This window comes from Bos grunniens, chromosome 5, assembly GCF_055505025.1.
Source record: "Bos grunniens cultivar Pamir isolate PY7600 chromosome 5, Bosgru_T2T1.0, whole genome shotgun sequence".
Lineage (NCBI taxonomy): Eukaryota > Metazoa > Chordata > Mammalia > Artiodactyla > Bovidae > Bos > Bos grunniens.
In genome coordinates, this window is record NC_141169.1 from 79,635,331 (window position 1) to 79,647,709 (window position 12,379).

Here is a 12,379-nt window from a genome sequence, read left to right on the forward strand (position 1 = left end):
CTATTTCAAATCCTGAAAGATGGTCCTGTAAAAGTGCTGCACTCAATATGCCAGCAAATTTGGAAAACTCAGCAGTGGCCACAGCACTGGAAAAGGTCAGTTTTCATTCCAATCCCAAAGAAAGGCAATGCCAAAGAATGCCCAAACTACCGCACAATTGCACTCGTCTCACACGCTGAAAGTAATGCTCAAAATTCTACAAGCCAGGCTTCAGCAATACGTGAACCGTGAACTTCCTGATGTTCAAGCTGGTTTTAGAAAAAGCAGAGGAACCAGAGATCAAATTGCCAACATCTGCTGGATCATGGAAAAAGCAAGAGAGTTCCAGAAAAACATCTATTTCTGCTTTATTGACTATGCCAAAGCCTTTGACTGTGTGGATCACAATAAACTGTGGAAAATTCTGAAAGAGATGGGAATACCAGACCACCTGATCTGCCTCTTGAGAAATCTGTATGCAGGTCAGGAAGCAACAGTTAGAACTGGACATGGAACAACAGACTGGTTCCAAATAGGAAAAGGAGTACGTCAAGACTGTATATTGTCACCCTGTTTATTTAACTTCTATGCAGAGTACATCATGACAAACGCTGGACTGGAAGAAACACAAGCTGGAATCAAGATTGCTGGGAGAAATATCAATAACCTCAGATATGCAGATGACACCACCCTTATGGCAGAAAGTGAAGAGGAACTCAAAAGCCTCTTGATGAAAGTGAAAAAGGAGAGTGAAAAAGTTGGCTTAAAGCTCAACCTTCAGAAAACAAAGATCATAGCATCCGGTCCCACCACTTCATGGGAAATAGATGGGGAAACAGTGGAAACAGTGTCAGACTTTATTTTTCGGGGCTCCAAAATCACTGCAGATGGTGACTGCAACCAAGAAATTAAAAGACGCTTGCTCCTTGGAAAGAAAGTTATGACCAACCTAGATACCACATTCAAAAGCAGAGACATTACTTTGCCAACAAAGGTTCATCTAGTTAAGGCTATGGTTTTTCCTGTGGTCATGTATGGATGCAAGAGTTGGACTGTGAAGAAAGCTGAGCGCTGAAGAATTGATGCTTTTGAACTGTGGTGTTGGAGAAGACTCTTGAGAGTCCCTTGGACTGCAAGGAGATCCAACCAGTCTATTCTGAAGGAGATCAGCCCCGGGATTTCTTTGGAAGGAATGATGCTAAAGCTGAAACTCCAGTACTTTGGCCACCTCATGCGAAGAGTTGACTCATTGGAAAAGACTCTGATGCTGGGAGGGATTGGGGGCAAGAGGAGAAGGGGATGACAGAGGATGAGATGGCTGGATGGCATCACTGACTCGATGGACTTGAGTCTCAGTGAACTCCGGGAGTTTGTGATGGACAGGGAGACCTGGCGTGCTGCGATTCATGGGGTCGCAAAGAGTCGGACACGACTGAGCGATTGATCTGATCTGATCTGATCTGACTGTTCATTCAAGATTTAGGAAAAAAACCTGAAAGTCTTCCTCACATCTTCCTCACATCAGATATACTGGGTTCATGGCTTAGAAAATGCTTAAAGTCATCTGCAAAAATCTACAGCTAACATCATCCTTTATGTAAATACTGAGTGCTTCCCCCATAAGATCAAGAACAGGCAAAGACATCCACTCTTAACACTTCTATTCAACATCGTACTGTAGTTTCTAATCAGTGCAATAAAATAAGAAAAAGAAAAGGCATAAAGATTGGAAAGAAAGAAGTGAAATTGTCTTTATTCACAGATGATTAATGATTGTCCATTTATCAATAGACAATCCTATGGGATTTACTAAAAACTTACTGATGCTAGTGAGTGAGATTAGCAAGGTCGGAAGATATATAGTCAAGGTACAAAAATTAATTGCATTTCTATATGCAACAGCATTACAAATCTGAGATACCTGGGGATAAATTTGACAAAAAATAGGCAAGACTCACTCACTGAAAACTACTGAGGAAAGCTAAAGTCCTAAATACATGTAGAACTCTAGTGTGGTCCTAGATCAGAAGACTCAGTATTATTAAGATGTCAGTTCTCCCCAAATTGATCAATAGAGTCAACGCAACCTAATTCAAACTCCCAGCAATCGTTTTCACAGAACTTAACAAACTGTTCCTAAAATTTATGGAATTTGAAAGCCCTAGAAGAGCCTAAATTATATGGAACTAGATTTTAAAAAGAAACTTGGAAGACTTACACTACCTGATTTCAATACAGTGAATCCCCTACATATGAATGAGTTTCATATTAAAAGCACATTCATAAGTCTAATTTGTTTGTAAGTTCAACAAAGTTAGCCTAGGTGCCCAGCTAACACAATTGGCTATATAGCATTATACTGTAATAGGTTTATAATACTTTTAATATAAATAATACATAAAAACAAAAAATAAAACATTATTAATCTTACAGTACAGTACTTTGAAAAGTACAGTCGTACAGTACAATAGCTGGTATACAGAGGCTGGCATTAAGTGAATAAGCAAGAAGAGTTAGTGACTGTAGGAGGGAGAGAAGGTGGGAGATGGTAAAGCTGAAGGATCATCAGCAATAGGAGAGAAAGGGCAATTTCACTCATGCCTAATGTTGACAGAACATTCTTTCTTTGAAAGTCTGTAACTTGAAGATTCATATGTAGGGGACTTGTGTGTGTGTGTGCTCAATCACTCAGTCATGTCCAACTCTTTGCAGCCCCGTGGACTGTAAACTGCCAGGCTCCTCTGCCCATGGAATTTCCCAGGCAAGAATACTGGAGTGGGGTGCCACTTCCTACTCCAGGGGCTCTTCCAGACCCAGGGATTCATCTCCTGTATTGGCGGGTGGATTCTTTACCACTAGCACCACCTGGGAACCCCTTTAGTGCTTATACTTAAAGCTACAGTGATTAATACAGTGTGGGGGAAATTAAGGTAAAGCTAGACAAATCTAGGTCAACTGAATAAAAAGTCTGGTAACACACCCACATATATAGGCTCAATTGCTCAACAAAGTTATAAGGGTTGTTAAGTGTCAAAAGGATAGTCTTTTCAGTGAATGGTCCTGGAACAATTGAATAACTACATGCAAAAGAAATGAAGTTTGATCCACACCTCACAGCATGTATTTTAAATCAACTCAAAATGGATCACAGATATAAATGTAAATTTTAAAATTAAAAAACTGATAGAATATAGAGTAAATGACCTTGGGTTAGGCAAAGATTTCTGATATGACAAATAAATACAGTCCTTAAAACTGATAAATTTGACTAAACAAAAATTAAGAATGTATATATGCTTTTTGTTCAAGTTTCAGACATGTATTAATTAGTGTAAACCCTCAACACAATACACAACCATGATTTCATGCATTTAAAGGGGAAATATTTCCTGGTTAAATAGAAAATTTTACAAATGACTTCTGGAAGACCTTCATTCTAAGCAGCTTTATAGTCAAACATTTCATTTAGGAGTCTGGACCTTCTTTCTTCGACTTACTGTAATCCACATTCACTGAATAGAACTTACATTGATCACTGGGATTCAGTTTCTTCTTATTCTTTCTGTTCCAACTGATTGGACAATGCCAGATACAAGGCATACAGTGCTGCTACAGTACCTCCAGCTCCAACAAATACAAGGAAAGAAACCAACCTTGTATGTTTCTTGGCCTAACCAAGGATCTAGTGGAGCATATTTGATCTGAAAGGAGATGAGAACAAATCTGCCGGGCCCCAGACTAAGTAGTCTCTGCCCAAATGTACACTTTTTGGAAGATACTTTTAGAAGAATGCAAAAATAAGCCACAGGTTAGGAGAACATTAGCAAATCACATATACAATAAAGGACTTGTATCCAACATACATAAAGAACTCTCAAAATGCAATAAAGAGCCCAACAACAAAAAGTAACAATTGATTTGAAAGCATACTTCACCAAAGAAGACATTTTTTGTGTTAATTGCTCAGTCATGTCCAACTCTTTGCGACCCCATGGACTATAGCCCACCAGGCTCCTCTGTCCATAGAATTCTCCAGGCAAAAATATTGGAGAGGGTTGCCACTCCATTCTCCAGGGGATCTGCCCGACCCAGGGAATGAACCAGGGTCTCCAGAATTGCAGACAGATTCTTTACCATCTGACCCACCAGGAAGCCCTCCTGACATATTGATGGCAAAAAGCACACAAAAAGATGTTCAGCATCATTAACTATCTGAGAAATGCAAATTAAAATAAGATACCATTGCACGCCTCTGAGGATGGCTAAAATCGAAAGGACTGGCCAGATCAAATAATGGTAAAGGATGTATAATAATCAATTTTCATACACTGCTGACGGCAATGTAAAATAGTACAACTACATTGGAAAACAGTTTGACAGTTTCTTAAAAACTTTGACATATACCAATAGTATGATCCAGCCATTCTATTAAGAAGTAATTAATTACTGAAAGGAAATAAAATCATATGTCCACAAAAATACTTGCATATGAATGTTAATCACAGTTTCACCTGTAATAGCCAAAAACTGGAATCAACCATATAATCAACAGATGAGTGGATAAATAATTTGTGGTATATCCATACAATGAAATACTACTTAGCAATAAAAAGCAGTAAACTATTAATACATGCAACAACACAGATGCAAACAATTTAAAAAAAAAGAGCCATGCGAATAACCTGTAGTGACAAAAGATAATCAGTTGCTGCTTGGAGAGGGGCCTGGAGGGAGGGGTTGACAGAAGCCCCAGGAAACTTTGGAGGTAACAGATATATTCATAATCTTAACTGCAGTGATAAGTTTCATGAGTACATACTCATGTCAAAAGTGCATACTTTAAGTATATGAAACTTGTTGAATGTCAATGACACCTCAAGGTTTTTTTAAAAATATAACTGAAAAGTTGAGAATACACACATTATAATTAAAATGTGATTTTAAACAAAGGAAAAACCCAATAACTTGATTTATCAATCGTTCCCTTCTACCTCATTCTATTAGCTTCTTAGTTTCATCACTTGTTTATCCACAAGCACTGAAGGCATTGATGCCAAAGGCTAGAAGAGGTCAGGTCAATCTAGACAGACCCAACAAGCACTAGCATAAAGAATTGCAGGCATACAACTGCAGTCACAGTTATACATTCTTCCAAAAAAGAGAACCTGCATTTTTGCTTCTAGGTTTTTTACTTGGCATGTTGTCAGTTCAGTTCAGTTGCTCAGTCGTGTCTAACTCTTTGCAAACCCATGAACCACAGCATGCCAGGCTTCCCTGTCCATCACCAACTCCCGGAGTCCACCCAAACCCATGTCCATTGAGTCGGTGATGCCATCCAACCATCTCACCCTCTGTCGTCCCCTTCTCCTCCTGCCCTCAATCTTTCCCAGCATCAGGGTCTTTTCAAATGAGTCATCTCTTCGCATCAGGTGGCCAAAGTACTGGAGTTTCACCTTCAACATGAGTTCTCCCAATGAACACTCAGGACTGATCTTTAGGATGGACTGGTTGGATCTCCTTGCAGTCCAAGGGACTCCCAAAAGTCTTCTCTAACACCACAGCTGAAAAGCATCAATTCTTTGGCACTCAGCTTTCTTGACAGTCCAATTCTCACATCCATACATGACCACTGGAAAAACCATAGCCTTGACTAGATGGGCCTTTGTTGACAAAGTAATGTCTCTGGCATGTTGTAGTGACTCTTTAATCTTCTTTCCTTAAAACCCTTGCAGGACTGTGTCCATTAATCCCAAATTATTGTATCATGATCCTACCCAAACTTAACCAAGCCCCCTTCCCCATGGAAAGTTCTGCCTTAGACCAATCTCCAAAACTTCAGTAAATATCCAAACTCCACCCTTTGCCCTCTGATAGGTTACTAAGACTCTGTCAAGGTAAAGCTCTTCCTTACTGTGCAAGCAATAAACAGAAAGTTTTGATGATAATTCAGGAAGCCAGTATTCAACATTATTGATTATGTATTTCCTCTTCTGAGTTATTTTAGTAACCTTTTCCCATTCATTTTTAATGTGCGGCTTTGACTTATAGTTTAAAAACATTTTGGAGCTATTCTTTGCTCTATATGATGTCAGTATTTTCTCACTTTCCTTTTAGGTTTGGGGATTTTCTGTTGCACAGAAAATTTAAGCTTTCAATTGTTTAAAATTATTAACCATTCCTTAAAAATAAATAAATAAATGAAGCGGTACAGCTTCTGGTGCCATACTGCCTGGTTGCAAATCTCTGCTGCTTACTAGCTGAAGACCCTTGTTTATCACTTAAGTCTCTGGGAACCTGGTTTCCTCATCTGTCTCCCCAAAGGAATGCAAGTTCCACAAAGGAAGCATTTTTGATCGTTTTGTTAATTGCTGTAGCTCTGGGAACAGTGCCTGACACACAGCGCTCAATAAATATTTGTTAAATGAATGAATCTACAAAGCCAGACCAATAATCTTATTTGCCTCATAAGGTTGTTATAAGAACAAACTAATCCTTGTAAATTTTGGTCTAGAACAATGCCTGGCACACAGTAAGAGTGCAAGAAATGTCAGCTCCCCCACCCCCAATACCAGAATCCCACCTCTTTGTGAAGTCTTACCTGAATACCCCTCTCCTCCATCTTCCCTTCTCCCCTGTCCACTCCCGCCAGATGTGCATCTCTGTTCCTCTTTACTAGCACCCACATGTCACGACACAGATAATCACCATGGTGTGATCACTGACCTAGAGCCAGACATCCTGGAATGTGAAGTCAAGTGGGCCTTAGAAAGCATCACTATGAACAAAGCTAGTGGAGGTGATGGAATTCCAGTTGAGCTATTTCAAATCCTGAAAGATGATGCTGTGAAAGTGCTGCACTCAATATGCCAGCAAATTTGGAAAACTCAGCAGTGGCCACAGCACTGGAAAAGGTCAGTTTTCATTCCAATCCCAAAGAAAGGCAATGCCAAAGAATGCTCAAACTACCACACAATTGCACTCATCTCACACGCTAGTAAAGTAATGCTCAAAATTCTCCAAGCCAGGCTTCAGCAATACGTGAACCGTGAACTTCCGGATGTTCAATCTGGTTTTAGAAAAGGCAGAGGAACCAGAGATCAAATTGCCAACATCCGCTGGATCATGGAAAAAGCAAGAGAGTTCCAGAAAAACATCTATTTCTGCTTTATTGACTATGCCAAAGCCTTTGACTGTGTGGATCACAAGAAACTGTGGAAAATTCTGAAAGAGATGGGAATACCAGACCACCTGATCTGCCTCTTGAGAAACCTGTATGCAGGTCAGGAAGCAACAGTTAGAACTGGACATGGAACAACAGACTGGTTCCAAATAGGAAAAGGAGTACGTCAAGGTTGTGTATTGTCACCCTGCTTATTTAACTTCTACACAGAGTACATCATGAGAAACGCTGGACTGGAAGAAACACAAGCTGGAATCAAGATTGCCGGGAGAAATATCAATAACCTCCCGTGGTGGTTATATCTGCCTTAAGGGTGGTGCAGATGACACCACCCTTATGGCAGAAAGTGAAGAGGAACTCAAAAGCCTCTTGATGAAAGTGAAAGTGGAGAGTGAAAAAGTTGGCTTAAAGCTCAACATTCAGAAAACGAAGATCCTGGCATCTGGTCCCATCACTTCATGGGAAATAGATGGGGAAACAGTGGAAACAGTGTCAGACTTTATTTTTCTGGGCTCCAAAATCACCACAGATGGTGACTGCAGCCACAAAATTAAAAGACGCTTACTCCTTGGAAGGAAAGTTATGACCAACCTAGATAGCATATTCAAAAGCAAAGACATTACTTTGCCAACAAAGGTCTGTCTAGTCAAGGCTATGGTTTTTCCTGTGGTTGTGTATGGATGTGAGAGTTGGACTATGAAGAAGGCTGAGCGCCGAAGAATTGATGCTTTTGAACTGTGGTGTTGGAGAAGACTCTTGAGAGTCCCTTGGACTGCAAAGAGATCCAACCAGTCCATTCTGAAGGAGATCAGCCCTGGGATTTCTTTGGAGGGAATGATGCTAAAGCTGAAACTCCAGTACTTTGGCCACCTCATGCGAAGAGCTGACTCATTGGAAAAGACTCTGATGCTGGGAGGGATTGGGGGCAGGAGGAGAAGGGGATGACAGAGGATGAGATGGCTGGATGGCACCATTGACTCGATGGACGTGAGTCTGAGTGAACTCCGGGAGTTGGTGATGGACAGGGAGGCCTGGCGTGCTGTGATTCATGGAGTCGCAAAGAGTCGGACATGACTGAGCGACTGAACTGTACTGAACTGAATATGTCACTTGGAGTTCTTAACCTTTGGGCAGCTGTAAGCCCCTCTGAGAATCCAAGGACCGCTATAAACACTCACCCTAGAAAAATACACCTATGCACAAGCTACTTTTCAGTACAATTTCAAAGAGCTCATAGAATCTAAATTCCTGAATTAAGTAGACCTTAATGTCAAAACTCCGTACTGCTTAGTAGCAACAAAGCTTAACAGGTCACAGGAAATTTCTCAGAGCAGATCTTAAGGGTCAAAGTACAAACTGAGCATCAAGAGCAGAGCTCCTCTGGGTTGCAAATTTCTTTCTCCTTTTGAAGAGATGAGAATTATTCCTTCCTGACTGTCCTTTCAGCACTGACCCTTCACCCTAACCGGACAGGGAAAGGCTGTGGGGTACGAGGGGCCGGGAGGAAGGGGGTTCTTAATGAAAGCAGGGGGCTTCAACAGATTCCAAGATGAGCTGCAAACTTCCTAAATTTCGGCCACCCAGTCTCCCGGTTGGTAGTCTACAAATTCTCACCAACATAATGACCCGAGTTCCAGTCTTCTCAAGCAGGAAAGAGGGGTAAAACGGAAGACTGTCTTACTGCCCTCTCGGGAAAAGAGGCAGACTGGGCAGTATGCAAGTGAAGAGCCCTGGACCCTGCGACTACCCGCGTAACTTCTATCAATTCTGTAAACTTCCTAAGCCTCCGTTTTGCCCTAAGAATGGGAATTAGCAGAATGAACCTCGTACTTTGGTTGTGAGGTAACTAAACCACCGACACACTATCTTGCACCTGGAAGCTCCCAATAATTATGAGCTGTTTTTTTATTAACATTAAATAACAACCGGAAGGAAGGACGTTGCCTGCTTACCAACCTTGTGGGCCTGGAGCGCTGGCCTGGGCGGGGCCTGGGCGGGGCCTGCGCCACCTCCCGGCCATCCCCAGCCACAGGCCCGCCTACTTCTATACTTTTGCCCCCCTTCCAGGGAGGCGGCCCCTTACCTTGTCGGTGTTCTGGGAACTCCCTAGACAGAAATGCGCAGATCCTCAAGGGGTTCCCTGCCTCCCCCTCCTTTTAGCCACGGGCTGAGACTTCCTCATCTACGGATGGTTCTGTCAGAGTCAAAAATTACTGGACTCCGAGAAAGATGAAGGCCAGCCTTTTATTTTGATTAGAAACAATCCCGGAGGGGAGAATGGATACATGTATATGTAAGGCTGATTTCCTTTGGTGTTCACCTGAAACTATCACAACACTGTTAACCAGCTTATACCCCAGTACAAAATAAAAGGTTAAAAAGAAAGAAACAGTCCCAGAGGTGACGTGATTTGCCCAAAGTCGGCAACTTCCTGAAATTAGAAACCAATCGGAAGACTTCCATGTGGGTGTTCTTTCCGCTGTTATCAGGTTACCTCAGAGCCTTAGGATCTGCTTTTGAAAAGGAATTGAAGAGGTCGGTTAGGGAAAGCCACTGAAGGAAAAAATATTCGGATTTGGTAACTGCTTATGGCAGGGGTTGAAAGAGGGGGAGTGATACAGTGTGTAATCGGCTTCCCCCAAAAAAACACAATGTAAACAATTTTAGAATTGTTTTAGATCATGAATTTTAGTTGAGTGTATCTTCGGGCGGGGGCGGGGCGGGGGGGACTTAACCTGTTTTGTTTACCCAGCCAAGTGCCTAATGCAGAGTACCTAGTAAACGTTTGCCACCTGAATGACCGCGTGGCTGGGCGCGCCCCATCCACCATCGAGGTGCTGGAGGGTTTGTGGAGCCAAGCCCCACCTGGGAGGCACGTACGTCTTTCTTTTCCAGTTTTTCTCAGTTATGGCTATGCCCTGAATATTCTTTGTTCTTAAATCCTTAACTGCATCTCTTGATTATTTCCTTAGGATATTTTCCTAGATGTGGGATTACTGTGAAGGGTATGCACACATTTAAGGCTCTAGATTCAGAACCCCTCCAGCGGTGCAAGAATGAGTCAGCTTCCCAGCGAGCTGGCTCTAACTAGGTATTAACAGGCTTCATTTTATTTATTTACTGCCATCTTGATAAAACAAAAGTATTTTATTTGCCTTTGTGGACTAATAAGATTGAGATTTAAGTAATTTTAAAGAAATACTATAAGGAGGCCAGAGAAATCCTTGTGTGCGGTGGGAGACCAGTGAAATTAGGCACCTTCTGCCCCAAGAGGGGAAACCTAAGGGCAACCATTGTTTGGAGCAATTTGACCTGAAGATGTAAACATCTGAGCCTTCCTAGAGAGGCTCCCCCTGGGCCAGGGAGGGGAGCTGTGATTAACGCCTTTCCCTCTGCTACTTTCATTTCCTGATGAGTTAATATTTTAAAACTAATGAAAAACCAGTATACGTGTCTTTAAGGACAGCAAGAGAAGGTAGAAGTGAGAAAACTATTTGAAGTTAAAGTCCTGGAGAAAGGGGAGGGGTGAGTTGGTGAACTGTGAAACATGTTTCCACAAGATAGGAGGTAAGTCCTTGGGGGTCTGCTGCCAGTCTGGAGGGGCCCAAGGTGGGGTCTAGAGAGTTTGTATGTGAAAGGCTGCTCTTTGGTTGTGCAACTTATGAGGACAGGGGTCCCCAAAGGACCTGGAAGGGGCTTTTAATGCACTTTGGAGGCTCACAGTTAAATCTCCAGGGACAAAGGAAAGCAGTAAGGAAGTGGAGGGAACCATGCAGCCCAGACTGCTCTCAGAGTGCTGAGAAGGGAGCTTGTGGTTTTCCCAGAGAAGAGGCAACCATGAGCTGGGGAGCTTTTCTTGGTTTATGAAACAATGAGGACTTCCCACCCTGCTAGAGCCAGGAACCAGCCCCAGCTCTTCTGAGGTCCACTGGGTTCTTTTACAAACCATACGGAGGAGGAGAACTATTTTACAAATGTTTACAGGCAGTTTTATTTACTAAACTAGCTCTCATTTACTCTCAACTAAATTTATAGTCTTAATTGCCATCATTACCATTTTTCTTGATAATAAACATACAAGATGTGTTTTATAGTTGGTAGGTTTTTTTTTAATTAGCTTTGTGGGGGAGTTTATTTTCTTGATTGCTTTAAATTTCCTATTAAAGTCTTAAATTTAACAATCAGCTTCTTGCAGTTCAGCAATCTACGAATTTTTCTGTCACTTTAATTCTTCTGAAAGAGCTTAAGCCAAGTATGAACCAGTAGTTCTTAGAGGTTTAAATGAGTGATTTCAAAATCTTGTTACACTTCAAAATCATTTAGCTACTTTTAGAAAAAAAATTACAGTTGCCCCTGCCTCCTTTTTGAGAGACTAATTTTATAGGGTTGGGACCTCCCCTGGAACTGTTTTTTTTTGTTGTTTTTAAGCCTCCTTGGCCATCTTTTGGGATTCCCTGGTGGCTCAGACGGTAAAGCATCTGCCCACAATGCTGGAGACCCGGGTTCAATCCCTGGGTCAGGAAGATCCCCTGGAGAAGGAAATGGCAACCCACTCCAGTACTCTTGCCTAGAAAACTCCATGGATGGAGGAGCCTGGTGGGCTACAGTCCATGGGGTCACAAAGAGTCGGACACGACTGAGCGACTTCACTTGTGACTTTTGTGGTGATCTTTTAGGGAACTGATGCCTAAATGTTTATCTATTTTGTTTGTCTTTTAAAATGGGATTTTGAAATGGCAGCTTTAACTTCTAAAATATTAAATCACTTTGCATTTCTGGAGAACATTCCTTTTCACCTCCCTCCCCACTTGGCCCAGGCTTCAGCTCTCCAGGCTCTGCAGTCCTTGCTTGACACTTACTGCCCTGTGTTCTCTCTGGTTCCTATGGCTCCTGGTTTTCCTTCCTGGCAGCATATTTAGGGTTTTCTGTTGTTCACTGGCCTGTCTTCTTGTACTGTCTTTCAAAGCACTGTTGCTGCTCAAGGTGTCCTGGAAACTCTGGTGGGCATATTATCCACTCCCACGATCGATCATTGATCGCCATTGGGTGCTTACTGTTCTCTAATTGCATCTCTCACTCTTTCTGTGGGAAGCCCTCCAGATGCCCATGTCAGCTGCCTAGAGAGCACCTACTCTCAGATGTCCCGCAAAGCACCTCACACTCCCTGTTTTTCAAATATTGAGCTCCTCACCATGTTTGTCCCCTGTGTTTCATATCTCA

General features: G+C 42.1%; 1 long non-coding RNA gene and 1 pseudogene across 1 annotated transcript; one reads left to right on the top strand and one right to left on the bottom strand.

Moving 5' to 3' along the window:
• Positions 1-3,282: 3,282 nt before the first annotated feature.
• On the bottom strand, positions 3,283-3,749 carry LOC147372505 (cytochrome c oxidase subunit FA4 pseudogene; annotated as a pseudogene).
• Positions 3,750-9,659: 5,910 nt separating this feature from the next.
• On the top strand, positions 9,660-11,252 carry LOC147372506 (uncharacterized). The gene is made up of 2 exons (XR_015164136.1): positions 9,660-10,035; positions 10,132-11,252. It is a non-coding gene; the product is annotated as an uncharacterized LOC147372506 (long non-coding RNA).
• The last annotated feature ends 1,127 nt before the right edge of the window (positions 11,253-12,379 follow it).